Raw genomic sequence first — 6082 nt, forward strand, 5'->3', positions numbered from 1 at the left:
TGCTGCTGCTTTTTGAGGCTCGTGGGGCTGGGGAGAGAGGGAAAGAAACAGTGACATTTACAACTCTATACAACGTGTTCTTACTGAGATTCAGACAGCTTTCTAGAACAAGCACTCTTGGAGATGTTGGTTAGTTTCCATACTTCTGAAAAAGTCAATTGTGACTTTTTTTTTCTGCCAGTTTTCTCATTGCTTTTATAGATCACTGATTTTTGGAGGTCCTTACTCCATCATTCTGGAAGTGCTCCTTTTAACACAGTCTTTAAACATTTACTGTGTACCAAGTGCTTCACTACACGTTGGGGATGCAATGATTAAGTCCCTGTCCTTACATTAAAATCGAATCAAATTACTTTGTACTCTGAAAATAGGTATTTAGCTCACTTATTCTTCTTGATTCTGCAGGAGAATTAGACATGTTCTGAAGAAAACAACCAATACATCAGTTTGGTTGCATCTTACTTTTTCTAGATTGATTCCCTTCCAAAGGTATATGGTTTGGTTTCCCACCATGGGCAGGTGAAGCTGTGCTACATTCATTTAAAGTCTGTTTAATGTCAGGAGTATATGAGCTTTGTTTACTATTAATCCCTGATGTCTAGCACAGTGCCTGGCACATAGAAGAAAATAAGTACATCTAATGATGCAAAACTATATATTTTTTAAGGAAAACAAGAGCTGCGTTACTCTTTCCATACATCTCACGCTCTCAGGAAGCTCCAACAGGGGCTCTGTATCAACCTGGAAGGGTGGGGGAGAGGTTCAAAAGGGAGAGGAATATGTATACCTACAGCTGATTCATGTTGAGGTTTGACAGAAAACAACAAAAGTCTGTGAAGCAATTATCCTTCAATAAAAATAAATTTTAAAAATATATAAAAGAAGAACAACTGTGGAACTTGTAATGCTTCCTAGTAGAGCAATCCGAAGATGTTGAGACAGCATTATGCTTCATTATGGTTTATCTCCACATAATAAGTCTTGAAGTGCTTGCTATCCTGTCAGCAAGGGTCGTCCTTTTTCCTTGAAGATCCCTTGAGTGGTAGCAGGTGCAGCAGAACCGAAGGGACACCACGTTGTCTGTTCCTGGTCATAGCTTGATTGAGAAGTTAATTTGAGACTACAAATTAATTAGACGATTTTCCTCTGCCATGAAGGAGGAAACCACTGAACATGACCAAATATAGTTCTATTTCCTTTTATGTCACACAGATTAAAAGTGTATTCTATCATGTCATTTTCCTAAATGTGTTAAATGAGTCATCTAACTCTTGTCTAACTTTATTTAGCTCAATGAGAAGTCTCACATCTCTTTTCATTTGCATGCACTTTTCAGAGGAATGAGAAGTACACTTGCAAAATGCCAGGTTTAATAACATTCCATATCAGTTATGCATATAATTAACAGTTTTGTAGCTGTTCCTCAGTTGGTGGGGACAAAGTGAGTGAAGTGCACAGCTTAATGCCGTATTATACTATCATTCCCGAGTTATTTTCTTTTACTTCTGAGAGATCATAAAAGTATCAATTTCCTTTCCTTCTCCATATCTTATCTTTTAAAGGTAGCATATCTTTATAATTTCTCTTCTGAGAGAACCATTTTCCTCCTGAGACTCTTGTATCTGTTGTCCATAAAGGCACTGCTAAGTGATGAATAGATTCATGACATGCAAGGAGGAGCATGTATTTAGGTCAGACATATCCACAGAAGTTGAGTCCAAGTGCATTCTTGACTTCAATGAAATTGCCCTTTGATTTTCTTTGAATAAATAATCAGCTACAATTAAGATGTTTTGCCAGCTAAAATTAGTCATGCTTTAATGAAGCATAACTCCAAATATGCTAAAATATTTGATTTCCACTCTGCTATGTATAAGACATGATCCTGTACACTGGGTCAAAGAGAAAGGGAGGAAAAGATGTAAAAGACACAGTTTTTACCCTGAGGTGATTATAGCAGAGCCAGTTTGATTATTGGAAAGAACCATGATTGGGAGTTGGGAAATTCTAGTCTTGGATTACACAATCAAATTGATATGGTTTCTAAACCATAGCTGGTCACTTAATTTGAGTTTCAATGACTTACTTGTAAAATGTCAGGATTTGACCAAGGGATTACTTAAGACCATTTGGTTCTCTTAGGTCTATTTTATTCTTGTTTGGAGCCTTGGTTTATAAATTTTAGGTTTATATTTAAATGATAAATCAGGCTGAATTTTTATTTTATTAGTAGTCTGGAAACCATAATACAAAAGGTTTGTAATTGTATGTATTACCTGTGAATGGCTTGCAATTACCAGCATGAGCACTGTTAGAATTAAAATGATAATGATGAACAATAATCATGAGGTTGAACAAAAACAAAACAACCAAGTTATAGAAATATGATTTCATACATGTAAAGCTGAGAAGTATATGAAAACATCCAAAACAACATAAAATTTAGGTATGTGCTTATATGTCATATAAGAATAAAAGGAATGATGAATAAACAAATCAAGATAGTGATTACCTTTGCCAAAAGAGAAGTGAGGAAAAGAAGGGTGGCTTCAGAATAGGGACACATTGGTCTCTAAAGTATTTTGATGTTCTGTTTGTTAAACCAAGTTCAGAATACATGTGTTGATTGCTATTGACATCTATCTGCAGATGGGGGATTCCCTGGTGACTCAGATGGTAAAGAGTCTGCCTATAGTGTGGGAGACCCTAGTTTGATCCCTGGGTCAGGAAGATCCTCTGGAGAAGGAAATGGCAACCCACTCCAGTACTCTTGCCTGGAAAATCCTATGGATGGAGGAGCCTGGTGGGCTACAGTCCATGAGATCGCAAAGAATTGGACACGACTGAGTGACTTTACCTCTTCTATCTGCATTATAGCTATTATTTTTATGTTAGAAATAGTTCATAATAAAAATCTAGGAGTGGATCATCTACTGACTGCAAAGCAAAATGGTACAATTATTTTGTAGGGCAATTTGAAAATATTTAGTGAAATTCAAGATAAGTGTAGTCTGTAAAACAGCAGTTACACTTAAATGTGTACACTTTAGAGCAGTGTTTTTTTTTTTTTTTTTTTTTTTTAAATTTTAATCCAGGGATGATTTTGTCTCCCAGGGGACATTTGACAACATCTGGACACATTTTTGTTGATCATATAATAGGGATTACCATTGACTTGTAGTGGATAGAGACCAGGGATGCTACTAAATATCCTGCAATGCAAAGTGTAGTTCCTCACTTCTGACTTCAGCAACAAAGAATTATCCTGTCCAAGGTGTCAAGGTTGAGAAACCCTGTCCTAGAGAATTGCACATCCATGTATAAAAAAAAAAAAAAAACATATTTAAGAATGCTCATTGCAATGCTTATAGCAATGAATATATTGAGATAATAGGAATATCTATCAATCTGCTGCTGCTGCTGCTGCTAAGTCACTTCAGTCGTGTCTGACTCTGTGCGGCCCCATAGACAGCAGCCCACCAGACTCCTCTGTCCCTGGGATTCTCCAGGCGAGGATACTGGAGTGGGTTGCCATTTCCTTCTCCAATAGAGCATGCCTCAATACATTTTGCTGTAGTCAATCAATGGAACTGGATAATAATGAAAATAATAAACATGTTGAATAAAAACATGTAGCGGAATATATATTTTCTATAAAGTACAAAAACGTTCAACAGAAATGTAGTTATAAAATATGCATAGAAGGCTTCTGTTGGCTTTTTGCTTGGAGGAGGCAAAGGTTCAGCCTTCTTAGGTCGTCTCGAATCCAGGTTCATCCGACACCAGCTGCCTCCACCATGCCGCCTAAATTCGACCCCAGCAAGATCAAATCCGTGTACCTGAGGTGCACCAGTGGGGAACTTGGTGCCACGTCTCCTCTGGCCCCCAAGATTGGCCCCCTGAGTCTGTCTCCAAAAATGGTTGGTGATGACATTGAGACAGAAAGAGGCAGAAAAACATTAAGCACAATGAAAATATCACTTTTGATGAGATTGTCCACATTGCCTGGCAGATGCAGCATCAGTCTCTAGCTAGAGAACTCTCTGGAACCGTTAAAGCAATCCTGAGGACTGCCCAGCCTGTGGGCGGCCATGCTGATGGCTGCCACCCTCACGACATCATAGATGGTATCAACAGTGGTGCGGTGTGGTGCCCAGCTAGTTAAGAACTGCAAAGGAAAAAGAAACAAAGGATTATTGGACAACAACAACAAAAAAAAATGCATAGAAGCAATAAATATTGAATTATATTAATGGTTAATTCTTGGGAGGACAGGAGGGAGAGGCATAGTAAAAGAAAAGGGAAATAGATTAGGGAATATTATGTACTTAATCTAAATTCTACCTGTAACTTGATAATTCTAAAAAGTTGATGCAAATATTGCAAAATATTGTTCAGTTTCTAGTGGAAGTTTGTATTATCTTCAAAAAGTATCATGGTAATCTATGTGCATTACTGAAAAGTTTTTCATGAAGAAAGCTTCCACATTTTTATAAATGCCAATTTTTATTAACATTTTCTTTTAGCTTATATCAAGATATCTGAAATCTGCTCCTTAGAAATAATACTCAATCTTTTTTCGGGCAGAAATATGAAAATAGTCTTAAGAAATTGAGGTTTATGGCTGTTTACTGATCTAAATGATTTTGATTCTCTATTTGCTGGATAGAAAAGGATCATCTCCCTTTAATACAACCATTTCTATTATTTCTTCACTAGCTGTCTAAATTTGTTTCCTCCCAGATTGTTCCAAGCCATTCCCTTGATCTGTTAGTCTTTGGTTGAAGAAATAATTTTTCAGAAATAACAGAAACCTAGTCAGGCCAATCCATATCTTTTAGTTTTCAAGTTCCTGAATTAGAAGTCTCAAGACTGTGAACCTTTCCGTTCTCTCAATTACTGTAATGCAGGTCCAGACAAAATTCCAAATGACTATTTTTGGAATGTTTTAAGTTGCATCTGTTTGTGTGATGACACAATACAAGTCTCTTTACAAGATTTTGATGTGGAATAAGTCAGTGGATTACATAATTTATGCTAAAATTATCAGCAAGACTTTTTCTTCAAAGCCATTTTGTGTGCTTTTCAAATATATCCTGGTCTGATACTCACAAATATCAAGTGTGTTATGAAAACAGCAACATCCTCTGTGCTCCTTTTTCAGAAGACCCTGGGGAGGAAGCTGTGTTCCCATCAGAGTCCCTGTCTCAGGAGGGCTCTAAGAGGAGGAACTGCCCAGCCTCCGTGTGGAAAGGCAGATCCCTGAAGTTCTTTTTTCCTCTAGCTTTTAAAACTGAGGTATAGTTGATTTATTTACAGGGATTTAATTTTTGCTGTAAAACATAGTGACTCAGTTATAGACACACATATATATTATTTTTTAATCATCTTTCCATTATGATTTATCCCAGGGGTAGGCTATAGTTCCCTGTGCTATACGGCGGACCTTGTTTATCTATTCTGAATGTAATAGTTTGCATCTTCTAACCGTGAATTTGCAGTCTATGCTTCTCCCTCTCCCCCTTGGCAAACACAAGTCTCTGAGTCTGTTTCTGTTTGTGCCATGTTTTACATTCCACATATAAGGGATATTGTAATTGTATTTATCTTTCTGACTTAATTCACTTAGTATTATAATCCCTAGTTGCATCCATGTTGCTGCAAATGGCATCATTTTGTTCTTCTTTATGGCCTAGTAATATTCCATTATAAATAAATATGTGTGTGTGTGTATGTACACATAACACATTTTTTTCATCCATTCATCTGTTGATGGACATTTAGGCTGTTCCTTTCTTTTGGCTATTGTGAACAGTGCTACTGTGAACATAGGGGTGCATATATCTTTTTGAATTAGTTTTGTCTTGGGTGTATGCCCAGGAAGGGGATTGATGGGTCATATCATAGTCCTATTTTTAGTTTTCTGAGGAAGCTCCATACTGTTTCCCACAGTGGTGGTACCAATTTATATTCCCACCAACAGTGTAGGAGGCTTCTCTTTTTTCCACACTCTTTACAGCATTTACTGTTATTAGACATTTTAATGATGGCCATTCTGGTTTGTGTGAGGTGGTACCTCATT

General features: G+C 37.0%; 1 pseudogene; it reads left to right on the plus strand.

Annotated features, from left to right (window-relative positions):
- The first annotated feature begins 3797 nt into the window (after positions 1–3797).
- LOC122701045 lies at positions 3798–4165 on the plus strand (annotated as a pseudogene).
- Positions 4166–6082: the final 1917 nt, after the last annotated feature.

The sequence above is a fragment of the Cervus elaphus genome, chromosome 9 (genome assembly GCF_910594005.1).
Source record: "Cervus elaphus chromosome 9, mCerEla1.1, whole genome shotgun sequence".
NCBI classification, from domain to species: Eukaryota; Metazoa; Chordata; class Mammalia; order Artiodactyla; family Cervidae; genus Cervus; species Cervus elaphus.